Source organism: Crocodylus porosus, unplaced genomic scaffold (genome assembly GCF_001723895.1).
Source record: "Crocodylus porosus isolate Cpor-Errol unplaced genomic scaffold, CroPor_comp1, whole genome shotgun sequence".
Lineage (NCBI taxonomy): Eukaryota > Metazoa > Chordata > Crocodylia > Crocodylidae > Crocodylus > Crocodylus porosus.
In genome coordinates, this window is record NW_017728945.1 from 4,335,395 (window position 1) to 4,351,458 (window position 16,064).

Genomic DNA, 16,064 nt, shown 5'->3' on the forward strand with positions numbered 1-16,064 from the left:
AGTTGCCAGAGAAAATATACGGTTAGGAAGGTAACCATCTATTTTTATATGAAAGCTATTAATATGCCCCAGAGGCCACCCCAGACAAGTATGACTGACAAAGGCACCTTTGTCAGAGAGCCCCAGCAGTGGTGGTGGACATGGAGCTCCTTCCAGGAGGAGCTGTGTTGGTAGGTGGCAGGGAGGGGCAGAGATGCTGCTGCTGCCTGTGTGTCACCTGGCACAAGGATGAAATGAAGACTCCAGGCTCCAGGGCAGCCCAGCCTCTGCACATGAGACCTGCGGCACCGGGTGTGGGAGAAGTGTGAGGACATGACAGCAAACACGCATGGCAGAGTGAGTTGTGAGGGAAGGCAGCATGGCTACATTGCTCCCAAGGCACAGAGCAGCCCTGCTGGTGAGTGCAGGCGAGTGGGAGCAGCTGGAGAGCAGGACTGCCAATTAAAAGTGCTTTGTGTGCTGTCTTTGGAGTCCCGGGAGCGAATATGGAGCAAGGCGCTAGAGCGATTCAGACTAGACAGGTTCCCTGCCTCCAAGCAACTCCTGCCACCACCCAGCTGGCTTTGTCATGCTGCTAATAAGAAGTTCTCTGGGCTCCTATTGCTGGTGCTCCACCTTTTATTATAATTGATTCTGCATCGCCATAGGAACCCGCTACAGAGTGAGTGAGAAGCAGCTGCCTTCCCTGCACTTGTTCATCAGGAGAGACGGCTGCTTCTTCCCATGAGATGGCAGGCAGCAGAACCTGGAGTCACTATGACTGAGGCACTGGGCCCCCTCCGGTGCCTGGCAGGTATTATCTTTAATTTTTGTATCTTCTTAGGTGCCTTTGTTCGGTGTGCGTGTGCATGTGTCTGCGGGGGTGAGGAGGGGGAGGCAAGAGAAAGCAACAGGGGAAGCTCCTGTACGCCTATATTGCAAAGGAGCCGGGTCTCTTGCCATCCCCGGGTTGGAGAGAGCCCTGCGCTGGCATGGGGCTCAGTGATTAAGACACCTTAAGTGCAGCACTGCCTTTGAAAGGTGAGCTCTTGAATATAGGCAGTGAGGGCAGGGCAGGCAGGGGATAGCTCTGTGTCCAGGCCTTGAGGATGGAGGATCCAGAGTCCAGGTTGCCCTGGGCTTTCAGTGCCAATAGTCGCACTGCTTCCACTCCAGGATTTCCCAGGCTCACTGGGCAGGAAGGTGGCAGTGCATGTAGTGAATGGATCAAAGCTCTGCTGAGGTCTCAGGTTGCTGCTGTCTGCTGCGGTGGCCAGACCCTGGGCCTGGGCAAGTCGATGTGCTGGTGATGGACACAGGCAAATCTCTTTCAGCCCCTTCACTGCCTGATATGGTTTTTTTCCTTCTCACTTGTGCCAAAGTATTAGCTGGTCAGAGGTGACATGGGACAAGGCATCACTGATGTGGAAACCCAGTGGGGGAAGGAGAGGCTGCCAAAAAGCCAAGTCAGCTGTTGAGAGCACTGTGGACATCTCTGTGCCAATAGTAATGACTGTGAAGAGAGATCAGCAAAAGAGACAGCCGGTACAGTGACTGAATGCATGACAGTGAGAGCTCACAGAGGTCCTTGTGCTGCTCTGCCCATGCTGTCAGTCCCTCTCCTGTGCAGGCTAAATGCACCTTTGTAGGTATGAAAACCCCCTTTTGGCAGAAGAGAAAAGCAGTCTTTTCCCAGAAGACCAGCCCTGCAAGAGGGGAAAAGGGACTTCTAAGGGGTTTTGTGGCCAATGGGACTGGAGAAGAGGAGGACTGACCAAGGAACTAGCTGTGGGCTCGCAGTGTGGGCAGGGTGTGCTTCCTGTAGCCTTGGGGGCAAAGACACAGGAGGGGCATTTGTGCAGAATTTTCCCACTACATTATGCAGAAAGAATCGGGTAGAAACAGGTGTGCCTCTGCCAAAGGCCTGTACACCATCACACCTCCTGACATCAGAATCTCTGATGCCATGATGACACAAGGACAGACATCCCAAGGGAGGGAGAGGAAATACATGCAGAGGCCAGGATGCCCACTGAGGAGCAAAGCAGGTGCCCGCACCACTATGTGACTTGTGAGCCTGACCAGCCTGGTAGGAGGAGGCCACAAGGAAAGTCCTCCCAGGCAGCTCTCTTCAAAAGGGGCTGCTATGCACAGGGGGGGAGCACATGGTACTTAAGGTGTGAACTTGGCTGGGGGATGATGTTGGAGCTTCCAGGTGGGGATGGAAGATGGCCTGAACTACTCAAATGGCCCCAGAGCCTGCTGTCACACCTAGATCATGCCATGAGTTTCAGTGTTTAAACAGCATCAGCTGGAGCACAAGTGCTTTCAGTTTTTAGGACCTATCACCCTAAGATCACAGAGTGCTTTACAAATTAAGCAGAAATATGTTCGGGCCCGTGGCGATGATTTTGGCACTGATATTCTGCATGCTCCATGGCTGTATGGCTCTCTGTCAAGTAGAGAACAGCAGTGTCAAGTGAAAATATAGCTCGGGTGGACTGTGTTCCCAGCTAGCTGAATTTTGCCCCAGAAGTCCCCCACCCTCTCATTGGGTCAGTGGATTGGTACCCTCTGCCAGATGCCAGAGGCATCAGACAATGACTCACAGTTCAGAGGTGGAGGCAGAAAATAGACTTCCAGTAAGGTAGTGAAAATGTCACTTCACCTGTCACCAAACTGCAGCCACCTCTGGAGGAAGCATGGTGACTGAGTCACAGCACGGAGTAACAGCGCTCAGCACATTAGGGCAGGGAGGGAAACAGACCAAGCCCCAATCATGTCTGCAGCAGAGCTGAGGCAGAAGAAATGGAGCTGTCCCAGGTGGACACTGGGGCTAACCCTCCTTGCCAGAGTACCCGGCACTCCTTATTAAGCCTACTTTTTTACCTCTCATCCGGAAGCCAGCACCTCTTTCCCCCCAGCTAGAAATGTGCATAGGTGTGAGGATTAAGCCTGCAAACAGTGCTTGCAAATTCCCCCGTAAAGAGGGGCATTACTAGACCGGGATTTGATAACGTTGTGTAGTCGTGAGTGCCTCAGTTTAAAAGGAGGTTGTACGTGAATCAAATACCCACTGGATGCAATGAAATGTTTGGAGACTGAGCTAAGAAGTTTGATGACTATTTCTGTCTCTGCTCTGGAGGGCAATGGAGGTTTCTCTGCTAATCTCTTGCTGGCACTGACATTAATGTGGCAGGGGCTGTATTTATGCTGGCAGCTGTAACTGTACCCTAGTGGGATTCATTCATTTGAATCAGCAGTAACATTTACTGAAAAAGGAAATGTAAACTGTGTGACGCTGTCTGCCTCAGTTAAACATATTCCAGATTCATACAACAGAGCCGTGGACAGGGCAGCTTCCCAGAAACGCACCCAGCCGCGTGCAGCTCCTGGCAGGAGAGAGAGAGGAACTAGCCTTGGACAGACAGCAGACAGACAGACAGTTTGTCTTTGGGAGCACAGGACTCAAGGGGCCTTGAGACCATCATCCAGCTGCTGTTGATTCATGTCAGTCCTTTTCACATTTCTCTTGAGCTTTCTTGGGCCCCAAGAACTCCTCTCTCGAGCAGAGACGATTGTTTTTCCTGCATCTCCAAGTAAGGAGCTTTTGTTTGCTCCTTGCCACAGAGGGCCTTGGAAGAAGCCACAGCCCTGCCTATGGTGAAGGAGGAGAAATTAATACGGGGCAAATGGGGCCCGTTCCTGAAAGATCCTGAGCTCACATGGAGGCAGAGGGATTGCTGCCAGTATCTGGCAGGGTCCTGCCTTTAATTTTTGAAAATGAGCACGTTCACAGCGTTTAAACGCTAAATGGCTGCCTTGGGCAGTTTGTCCCGGGGTCAGACCCTCCCTTTTACACGCTGGTTGGACATCAGTTGCTTCACTGATTTTTAAACAATGTCTGAGACAGGATGTTTCTTCATGGGGAGCATCCTGGCCTTGTGCCTTGCGAAGCAGCCTGAAAACCTTCGCTCCCCAAGTGTATAGGGAGCAGGTCAGTTGATTTATTGCTTGAGCTGAAGATTCAACCCCTCGCTCGATTCAACCCCTCGCTCCCTCTTCTTGCGCTTGTCTGTTGGCACTGAGCGTGAGTTGTGTGCTAAACTACAACCGAGGGATAGCTTCTGTCGTTGTTTCCGGCTTCTTGTCACCTCCTTGTAATGGACAGTTGATGAAAAACAATTTAGACACAAATTTTGATGTAATTTGTAATGCATGAGTAGTTAAAACACGGAGCAACTGAAATCACTGTTCTGGGAGGACTGGTCATTGGACGGCAGAACTGAGCCGTGTTAGTATTTCTAGTGATTGTTACAGGAGTGGCTTTTCCATGTGCAGATGCTTACTCCATTTTGGACCCATCTGGCACATTCCAGTTTAGTTCCTAAGGGTACATTGGCTCCTCATCTCTGCCTGTGGACAAACATCATTTTTGAAACAATTCAAATGGCTCTGAAGTGTTTTTGAAATGTTTCAAAAGGCTTTCAAACAATGTGCACAGAAGATAAAACTTTAGAAAGCACAAGGCACTCTCTAGAGTGTGACCAAAAATATATTTGAAGGAGGCAAAGATTATCTTATGCCATTTTGGTACCCAGCACATCTGTACTGTTGGTTGGTCCTCCAGTCATCCCATAGCTCAGTCTTCTCCCTGCTCATGGTCTACCTGCACCGGGTTGCTGCTGCCACCCCACAGTCTCTTGGCACTTGGGCTGTTATGGGCACAGTGGCTCCTGGCATTTGGGGGCTCCAGGATGCTGAGGCTCCCAGCACTCTAAGGGCTCCTGGGTCTCTGGGTGCTCAGGGCACTTAAGGCACCAGGGCTCCTGATACTCCAGACCAGGGGTGGGCAATTATTTTGAGTGGAGAGCCACTTACTGAGTTTTGGCAAGCCATCGAGGGCTGCATGACAGGCAGCCAGGGGCAGATAAATATTAATTTTCCAAATTTTTTAGGGGCTCCGTGGGCCAGATAGAGTGACCTGGCAGGCCACATCTGGCCCGTGGGCTGCATTTTGCCCACTCCTGCTCTAGACACTCAGGGTACCGCTGCTCCCAGCACTTTGGGCACTGCAGGTGCCACAGCTGAGGGCATTCTGGGTGCTCAGGATGCCAGGACACTCAGACTGTGGACCCTGGTGCTCCCAGCATGTAGTGTGCTGTGGGCACTGCTGCTCCTGGCACTTGGATGGTCAGGGCATCACCGGAGTGGGGAGACCCAGCAGCGCCAGAATTCCTGCTCTAGCCCCCGCTGCCTGTACACCATCACACCTCCTAGCTGGACAGCATGCTGCTGCATGCAGCCGTGGCAATTATGAAAGGCTCCAGCTGGGGAGTGCCACAGGGGCTGCGTGCGGCTGAAACTGTCCATTTAAAAAAAAAATTCAAATCACCCATTATACCTTTAAGAGTTTCAGGTGTTAAGTCTCTCTGCCCCCTCACTGACTGGCCAGATCTGTTGCAGAGCTGCCTGCAAAGAGCCCAAGATTTACTGTAAGGATCCATATTGACATAAAGGGCTAGAACCAGCACTGTGGGAGCCCTGGTGCTCCTGAATATCACTTGAATGACCCTGAAGCTGCACTAGAGACTAAATGGAGAGCCCTCTGGGCACCCATATGATACCCAGCATCCTTAGCTGGCTACCCCAGAATCAACTCTCTGCTTGGCTTTGGGGGCAGGACTGGGAAATCTGTCCCATCAGCCTGAATTCTCCATGACGCAAGCCGAGATGAATTCACCTTCGTGCTCCGCTCAGAGGTCCCATTGCATAAACTTGATGAGAGTTGGCTAGTGGGTAGCAAGCTGCGTGAAGAGGGGTGTACCTGGAAAGTGTGCCTGCAAACCTGAATGCATTTCTTTGGGTGTACAGATCCTCCTGGCTTCCTGATCAGTTGTCTCCACCCCCATGATGATTCCTGGGGCCCAGAAGAATATGGTCCAGGCTGAAACAGTTCCTGCACTGTGCCGCAGTGCAGACCCTTGATGTTGCCTCTGGAGGCTGGGCTTGCTTGATGTGTCTGGGGAGCTTCTGAGGGCTCTGCTACTGAAGCTTTGGGCAGGCCTCTGGACATCCTTGGTGGGGAGAGCAAGGCCTCTGGTTGCTCTGGAGAGAGGCAAACCCCTTTGCTTTCTCCACTGCACACAGCCCTGCACAGTGGAGCCGGACCTTCGCTACCTCATCCCTCAGCCCTTGCTCTAACTATTGCCTTCATCTCTTGATGGCCCCAGGGTTGCTCCAGGGGCCCAGAAAAGTGGTCCAAACTCAGACAGTTCCTGTACTGTGGCTCTGAAATCCCACCCACAGGGCAAGAATGGAGTAGAGTTAGTCTAAGATGTCACCCCCTTCTCTATGCCAGGAGTGGGAAGAGTTTGCCAATGCACTGGGATCTCTGCAAATGCCTTCATCCTAAATTCAGGAAAATTCCTTGCAAATCATGTGCCACCTGCTAGCTGCACTGGTGAGGAGAAGGCAGGGTAGATTTTCATCTTAGATACTACCCAAAGTATGTATGCATATGTATAACACGAGCTTCTGTGGGCTGAAACTCATTTCATCAGATACATTGATGAGAGACAGGACTGGAGTAAAGGGGATGAGGTAGGGATTTGCATAAAACTTTAAGCCGAACCTTGCAGTATTTTGTGCTCCTTGCAAACTTTCCGGACCCCCGAGAATCATGCCTGTGACCATCTCTTACTATATTTTATCCTTTGTTTTTAAATACAATTCTGCTTTATTTTAGAGTACCTACACAAGTAGATACCTGCTTAAATCTAACACTGAATTCTTATTTTAACTCAACCAAAATATCCCTTCATTGTTCCTAAAATGATGACAATGATCATTGATTTTTTAAGTGAATTCTCTCCCACTTTACCAATTTGCATATCTCATGAATGTATTTTTTCAGTTACTAAGGGAACATGAATCTTAATAAAACCCAATCAAATATTCCTTAATAAAAGCTGCATTCATTAGTGCCTTGTCGGAACCACTTGCTGTCTTCAAGATTCCTTGCAAATTAAGGTTTAAATCAGCACATTGTAACAAAAAAAAAAAAAAAAAAAGGCATGCATCTGAAACGATAAAGGAAATCCAGGGGAGATTATGTGTGAGCAGAAATTCTTTATTTATTCAGAATAACCTGATAAGAAAGGCCATCGCTGGTACATTTCCATGTGAATAAGCATTGTGTTTACTTTGGTGCCTGCGGTCTTACTGTGTTCAGGGAGTAATTTGTGCAAAATCCCTTTGCAGTGCTGAGGGCCTGACTCCATTTGCATCTAGCCCCTACACACTCCAGCAATGGCACAAACGGGCCATATGGTTGGGAATTCCTGCAGCAGACGGGTATCCCCCAACAAGTGGAAAACTGTTTTTCAGCCTTCATCTGAGAGGTCTGCCTGGGAGAGGGAGTGTGGCTAAACGGTCTGTGCACCGGCTATTCTCACCCGCAGGATTGACCCTTTGGAGTAGCCGGAACAGCCTCTGGGCGACTTCAGTGTGTAGTCTAAACAGGGCAATATGGGGAGGCATTTCCCAATTAGCATTCGTTTTGGTCTGTGTCTACGAGAGCTTTCCACAGCTGGGCCCTGGTCCATGACTGGGGTTGCTACATGCTGCCGTACTGCAGATAAGCCAAGCCCAAAGCACGCTTTAGAACTAGGCCCTGGGGGCTTCTGCAAGAGTGGGGCAGCGATGCAGGACAAGTGCCAGGGAAGACCTCGCTTTCTTTATTAGGGACAGAGAGCAGTGGTCCAGCGAGCAGGGAGACAGCATCCCACCGAGCAATGCCCCGTGCGGCTTGCAGCCTCAGCCTCCTCTGCTTTCACTGAAATGCAGACTGAGCTGCCCAGGTACATGAAGTGGTGAAGGGGCTCCCTGCACAGCAGGGGCACACAGGTATTTGGGCTGGAGGGGGGCTTAACAAGTTTTAATGAGCTGCTGAGGGCTGCCAGGGTGGCCCCGCCCCTTGACAAACACCCCGCCCCCTGGTCACCATCTTGGGACCAGAAGTCCCACCCCTAATCCCTGACCTTTGCTACCTGAAGTCCCTCCCCTTGCCCCAGGAAGTACTTCCTTTGGGAAGGGAGGGTTGCCATCTTGGAACGGGGGGAAAAATTATGAACTAAATATTAAGCATATTTTAATGTTATTTAAAATATATGTTTTTGTTCTGGTTTGTGTGTTTGCATTGTGTATACAGAGGTGATAGCATAATAGCTCAAAATGAAGACTTACTTTTGTATAGTGCAGTGGTGCAGTTGTGGGGGGCTGTGAGTGTGTGGGGGTAGGTGGGTGGGTATGTGGATGTGTGGGTGGGGGGGTATGGGGTTTGTGTGGGGCTGCGCGTGTGGGTCTCCGATGGTACCATGGGGCTGGGCCAGCAGCAGCAGCCGCTGCCTAGAAAGGCAGTCCCGCCACAGAGCCACTCCAAGCCGGGAGCCACTACAGACTGGACAGAGCCCCTCCGCAGGCTGGGTCTGGCCCATGGGTTGTACTGTGCCCACCCTGCTGTACAGCACTCCCCATTCTACTGACCACCATTTCTTGCCATAGTGACACTCCTTCAGCCTCGCTTGTCTCATTGTTTGGGTTTGTGGTACTGATCCACCTGTCCATATCAGGGGCAGAAAGCACTGATCTAATCCCTGCATTCTCACCGACAAGATATCATACTTGTGCTGCTTCCCGGTTAGTAGTTAGCTAGGGTCCGAAGAAGAGCAAGTAAGAGCTACCCAACTCTCTGATCCAGTGGTTTGAGCTACTGGCTGGGAGAAGTGGGGTTTCCAGTTCTTACTTTCCAGACTGTTGGTGCATTTTACATTGGACATTTGTTGGATAAAACCCAGATGTATTCCGAGACACGTGGCCTGGAAGCTCCTTCCCAGGGCAATGCCCTCAGCCCCAGACTGCACAGGCTTGCCTCTTGCTTGCCTTCCTTCTGGCCCAGTGACTCATACAACCTTGTCTGTCCAGTCGCTCATCTTCAACAGGAGGGGCCAAGACAGATACCAGTGAGGAGCCATGTCAAATCCTATTCCACTTTGCTTGAGCCCCTGCAAAAAATCCTCCAAAAACAAAACAACCAAAAATCCATGACTGCCCTCACTCTGTCAAAGGGCAGCAAGGAGAAGGACCTTCTGTAAAACCTTTTGTACTAACTGTTTTTTTTCAGGAATTCAAGCAGGGGAAAATAGGATTGCACGTGGATGCTTAAAGCCGCTAGGTAACTAACAAGGGAACAGACTCAGGCCCAGGGTGTCTGATCTACAACAAGCATGAAGCCTGCGGGAGTTTCAGGGGAAACATCTCTAAATCCTACCTCTCTTCTCAGGTGCTTCATCAGGACCAACAGGCAGCGGGTAGGCTACCAAGGGAGGGCTAAAGAGAGGAGCTGGAGTCTGAGTTACCAAATCCAAGGGGGAATTGCAGAGGCAGAGTCCAAGCTGGAGGCCGGGTCAGGGCTCTGGAGTCAGAGGCAGAATTCATAGAATCCTGAATCAAGCTGGAAGGGACCTCCAGAGGTCAGCTAGTCCTACCCCCTGCTTGAGGCAGGATCATCTCTATCCAAGTCATCCTATACAAAATCCATAATCCAAAAATCTATGTATGACTACTATCAACCCTGACACAACACAAGATATAACACTCCGGCCTGCCACAGGTAAAGCCAGGGAACCACAGCAGCCACTGTCCTGCTTCTAGAGAAGATTGCCAATACATGCGTGAGAGATCCCAGGTAGAGGACCACACTCCCTGCTACAGAGGAAGGCAAAAACCCCTACAGTCCATACCAGTCTGACCATGGGGTAAAGTTCTTTCCTGACCCCAGATACAGTGATTAGTCTGACCTTGAGCAGGGGGGCAAGACCCTCTAGCCAGGTACTTCTGGCTTTGGCCCCAGGAAGCGCATTGGGACACTACAGTCAAAATCTCTAGCCTTGGCTGTAGCCAACACCCAACATCTTTGAGGGAGACTTAAAAACACTCTGACACATGGAGCAGAAAAGCAGGAGTGGGGGCAACCAAAGCTCAGAAGCAAGGGAATATCCATATTAGAACATGGGTATAGCTGTGCCTAGACCATCCCTGACCAATGGCTATCCAGCTTCTTCTTGAGCTCCTCCAGTGATGGGGAGTCCAAAGCTTCCAGAGATGCTCTAATTAAAACAGCCAGTGCATCTTGTGTATCAGCATTAACTAAATAGCATGTGTTTTAGTGACACTAATGCACATTAAAAATAGGCTAATTCACCCACCATGTCATAAAACTCATTGGGCATAAAGCATGTAAAAATATTTAACATATTTCAACAAGAAAACATGTTAAAATCTATGAATAAGTACTCAAAATGCAACAGGTAAAAAACTCAATCCTAGATGCTGGGTGTGAATCAAAAAGTCCATTCTGTCTTTCTCCACTTCTTTGCTGCCCCATCATCTCCAAGGTGTTCATGGTCCTGGCTGACATAAAAGCACAGTTCATTCAGTCCTAACCATATACAGGCTTTTACTGTAAAAGTGAGTCCCTTAAAACTGAGCAGGTTTCTTAACATCCATAAACTTACTTCAAAACACAAGTAAAAGTGTCCGTAGGCATAGGCGACTCGTAGGGGGTGCACGTGCCCCCCCCCTTGACGGGGCCGTTGCCCCCTCCCAATGGCCGACACCGATGCTCTTGGTAGGGCTGGTGCCCCGCTGACAGGGCCACCGCTGTCAGCGGCTTCTGCGGGCGCCGCCCAATTCAGGAGGCACCAATCACTCATGTCCATAGGTATTCTTTATCTGGCTCCCTCAAGATAAAGCCATATAAAACCACATCTTTTGACAGTGCCTGCACAACAGTTGTCACGTGGGCCAAGTGTATGACCCTCCTCCAGACTGACTGTGCAAAGTTGTGGTCCCAAAAGAGGCGGCCCACTGTTTTCTCCACCCCACACATTTCTCTGGAACACCCACGAGGTTCCACCCAGGCCCCATCTATATTGCAGTGCCCGTGCTGGCAACGTGCCCCTTGCTACTAGCCATGCTAGGTTGACTTGGTCACTGGCCAGGGCCTTGTTTGACTCCCCCCTTGACATGCTATAGGGCTTGTTGGAGCATTGTTCACTATACACTTGCTCACACAAAAGCTTCACTAAAGCATTGGCCAGAGTAGGCCTGAGCAGCAAACTTGACCGATGCCTTACATAAGCAAAACCTGGCATGTGGATCAGATGGGCACTCCTGCTGAACGGTGGGAGCGGGGTAGAATACTCCAGTACCATGATGATAAAGTGGAATGGGAACACCCAGATCAGGATGTGAAACAAGCCCATGGCACAAAAGGATTTAAGATAAAGATTCAAGATGGAACGCAATCAATAAGTCATTTGCTTTGATCACTGTTTAAAAGGAGAATTGGAAATCAGGGGAACTTTGCAGGGGCTGAGGGGAGCCTGTGTGGTATTGAGACTACCCCAAAATGAGAACACTCTAAACCACACACTGTATTTTTTACTCATATGACATTATTAACTAAATGTTTTTGTACCGATCAGACCCAGACCCATTTTGTACCCTTGGCACTTACAGACCCACCACGCATTGTTTTTTTGAACAGTAAGCTTGATTAACTTCTAACCCTGTTTATGATATTAGGCGAACACTAGGGTAGTGCTGCACATATATATTATTTACAAAGATTCCCATGCTGTTTGCATAGTAATACCTTTACTGGAAGATTATTACATTTGTGAATTGCCATTAAAATCTTGACACTTTTATGCCGGTACAGACAGGGCCCACACACAAAATCCTAAAAGCGTCACTTAAAGGCCCATTGATTAAAACCCTACTTTTGGCTTGTCTATGTAAAAACTTTCTTCATCCACAAGACGTTCAGAAAAACCCAGCTCCCATAAAACTTTAAACAAGAACATGTATGCCATGCTATTGTAAGGTTTTGCTAAATCCAAATTCATTAGGGCTACTCCTGGCTTCCAATGATAAATAAGTGCGACCTGTAGTGCTCACAGCGCACCTGTGCCCTGCCACCCAGGAACAGCATATGCCTGCTCTTTGTGTTTAACCTTAGGAAGCACATCCCTCATTCTTCAAACCAGTAATTTAGCCAGTAATGTATCATCTGTATTTTAAAGCCTGTGTCTGTATAAGTTGCCAGCTATTTAAAGACTGTCTCTTGAACAGTTAACCAACAATACTAGTGGTAAAATGTTTCCCTTCCAACCCCTTTTCTAAAATCTCCTTAAACATTTCCAACAAATCTGGCCCTCAAAGACTCAAGAACCTTATATAAAATTTACTGGCACTCCATCCTTGCCAGAGCTCTTTCCCTGCTTAAATGTCTCAAGGCAGTTTTCCATTTCTTTTAGTGCTACCTCCTCCTCTGGCCTCTGGGCATCTTGTTCCCCCACTTCCCTTTTTAGTTCATCCTATGACCCACTAACTCTCCCTTTATCCACCTCCTTCTGGTATAAAACCTCATAACATCTTTTTGCCTTGTCGAATACTTCTTCCTGCCCTTCCACTCAGGCTCCTTCCTCCTCCTGGGCTGCCTTGATCCCCCCTCTCATTCATCTTACCCGGGCACAGAAGCATGGGGATCAACTCTGCAAACATAGTATATCTGCTTGCACCTGTGTTGAAAAGGACTCCATCTTATCCCCTTGTCGCTTGCCTAAAACACTCCACACATTTAAGGAGGCCACCAACACCATTAAAACTTCCAAAGAAAAAGTGTTCTTTCCTTATGCGTCATCCTTACCATGTATGTTTGGGAACTCCAGTCTCACATTGCAGACCTTCCCGGGGCGAACAAAACCCTCCATCTCTCTTCTCCTTTGATGCTCTAGCACTTCTTGTGGCCCACTCAGGGCTAGACACCAAGGAGGACAAGGGAGAGGTGCTGGGATCCTCTTCTGAATCTCCCTGGCATGTTTTAGCTTCCTTTGTCTCCTTCATTTTGGATTTCTTCCTTTTGCCAAAAGGTGCCTGTGCTTCTCCCACTTCTTCCTCCTCTTCCTTTTCACCCACTGCCTCTTGCCCTGCCTTTATCTATTTCTGTTCTGGGTTCCTACCTTCCTCCCCTTTCTCCTTCTCACCTAGTGCCACCTCCCTCTATGCTTTCCCACCAATATACCCATCATCTCTTCCTCCTCTTCCACATCACTTTTCTGCAGGGTCTCCTGTACCACATCCACGCCTCCTCCCTTCTCCTCTCCTCTTGCCACTCTTTGTGCACAGTCTCTTCTGCTGTTTCTTTGCCTTGCTCCAGACTCTATTTGCAAAGGACATGGAGCAGGTCCTAAAGACATACACTTCTCCTCGCCACACAACTTGCACCTGAGAGCTGCATTGCAGTCAATAGCAGTGTGCCCGCTCTCCTCACATGTAGAGCAGGCTGTCTCTACACAGTTAGCTGCCTGGTGCCCCTCCAGCCTACACTTGCTGCATCTCATGGTCGGTCCAAAATAGATAATGAACCCCCAGTGTTTCCCTAATGTAATCACTGTGGGGAGGTGCTCCATCGTGCCTGGACTTCCCAAGTTTTTGTTTAAAATTACTCTCGCCCACCACAGCTCAGTCCACACCCCCTACTTGTTCCTAATTTTGTCTACCCACATCACCTTTTCTAGGTGACCTTCCAACCATAATTTAATATCTTCTGCCGTTATAAAAGCTGAGAACATTCTTAATATAATTACTCTTTCACATGCTGCTTCGTCTGATAACAACCTGAAACATTTGAGCTCTGGGCTCTTGCTTATCTCATAGCATTTCCAAAACCAGTCATACCCTTCAGTGGTGTAGAACGCAAACGCCCACATTCGTTGATTCATAAAGGCAATCAGGCTATTTAAATCCTCCAAATGCACTTTGAGGATCTCAAATAAAACATCTTCCATAAAACCATATCTGTTCACTTCCTATTTGTTACCATCAGTCCCTTCATCAGCCAAAGCCACCTTTACCAGTAAGCATCTTCCCTCCATCACCCTCTGAGATGGGCATGCTGTGTTCTTCCCGTAAAGCCCTGCTTCCCTGCCAACGTTTCCCATCTGCTGCTTGCCTTTATCTGGATACCACCAGTCAAATTCTGTCCATGGTCTGCCACTGTGCTCACTCCTGCCTCTAGTTGCTATCCTCTGTCCTCCTTCTCCATCTTCTGCTGCTGCTGACTCACCAGTTCCCATCTGTTGTCCAGGCTCATGCCACTGCTCACCTCTGTAGTCTGTCCTCTGTTGCCAGGGTCAGTCACTATCAGTCAAATCAGAACGAAGCTGCAGACTCCTTCACCTCCACAGTAGGTCTACCACAGCAGACCTTCAGCCAGAACTCTTGGCTGGCCTCCAGTTTCCATCTTCAGGTGAACTTAAATGGGGAGACTGTGCTCCCCAGCACAGGGCCCTAACAGTGGCCAACTGGTTCATCAGCTGGGGTGCAGCTGCCAGTTACAGCCTTAGGAAAGTTTGGCTATCTGGTTTTGTGGGCAACCCCAGTTTAGAATCACTGCTTTAGAGTGTTTTACAGAGGACATGTATGATTGTTCCCATTTTATAGAGGGGAAAGTTGAGGCACAGAGTGGGGAAGTGATTTACCTAAGGGCACCCAGAAGGCCAGTAGCAGAGCCAGGAATACAAGCGTGGACTCCAACTCCAATGTTCTGCCCTCCAAGCCATACAGTTTACATTGGAGTTTGAGCTGTGCTTAGGGCAGTGCAGAGCCTTACTGCACAAAGAGAACTCTGAAAGGCACCAAACTTCTGGCGGAGCAATCTCCATAGGTTCACAGAGGATGCCTGCTGTCCCCCTGCGTCCTGCAACAGGGGCCAGCTGTGTCCCTCTTTCCTGGTGTCTGGTCCCAGCCTCCCACTGCTTAGGCAACCTGTTAATTTTCATTGCCCCCACAATGCAGCACATGCAGATGTACATGTGGCATTTTCCCGCAGTCACAACTATGGTCACAATCAGCATCTTCCACTCTGAAAACCAGAGCTCTTTTGGGACTGAGAAGAGGTAACTCATAAATGAGGAAGGGAGGAGGACCCATGACAGGGGGACCCTGGACACAGCTCTGCTGCTTGAGCATCCAACAACCCAAAGCACAGATGATATTGTCTGTGTCACAGTCTGATATATCAATAGTGTCTGTCAAAGCCATATTGGATTTATCAACGAAGACGACACTTGCAACTCTGGAAGGAATAAAGGAAGTAGTGCTGGAACAGAAATAAATAAGGGATCAACATTGTATTAATCATTATCATTTTCTGGCATAAATACTGAGGGAAAAAGCCTGCAAACAAGCAAACAAAGAGACAGACGGCAAGCTGGCCAAGAGCTTCAGTGAGTTTGGTATTGGAACAAACAGATCTAGGTACTTGCAAGACACAAGCTGAACAGCTCGGTGTCTCTGAGTCTCAGTTTTATAGCAAGTCACATAATATTTGATGTTTCACTTAAAGCCCCAGCTCGTGACAGCATAATTACATGAGAAACTTAGATACTATTTAAAAGAATCCTAAGTGAGTGTGTGTGTGTGTGCGCGCGCGCGTGCATGTGTTTTATAGATCTATATATAGATACATAGATAATATTTGTAAACCAGTCTCGGCTGATTTCAGGCATTTTATTCAGTTACGGCTACTGGCATATGATCATGTGGAGCTGGTGATCCTAACTTGCAATTCAAAATGCTTCAGATTCAGAGGTGATTGGCATGGGGACTTGGTCTGGACTTCTTTCTAATATTAAAGGAGAAATAAGCAAGCATATTGGTTTCTCATTCTGTTTGCTCCAAATCTCAAGAAGGCAGCTCCCATTCTCTTGGAGATATTAGAGCCCAACTTCAGATTCCAAACCCTGGTGTCTGCAAGGCAAAGGTGCAACACGGACTTTAATACGCGCAGGGTGCGTCTACATGTGGAATTACAACACATGAATAAACTTATTGCTCTGGAGTTAATTGCACCCAGGCAAGCTGTTTGAATGTGCACCCAGGAGCTATAAGCTCAGCACGGCACATGGAGGCAGGTCAGGGCAGCCCCAGCTGGCAGGGGCTACTGCAAATAACTT

The 16,064-nt window shown here is 48.9% G+C and overlaps 1 long non-coding RNA gene across 1 annotated transcript in view; it reads left to right on the forward strand.

Moving 5' to 3' along the window:
• The first annotated feature begins 634 nt into the window (after nucleotides 1–634).
• LOC109320528 overlaps nucleotides 635–16,064 on the forward strand; it is a 25,552-nt gene continuing 10,122 nt past the window's right edge. The window contains exon 1 of the long non-coding RNA XR_002103808.1: nucleotides 635–793. This is a non-coding gene — a long non-coding RNA (uncharacterized LOC109320528). The remainder of the gene's footprint in view (nucleotides 794–16,064) is intronic.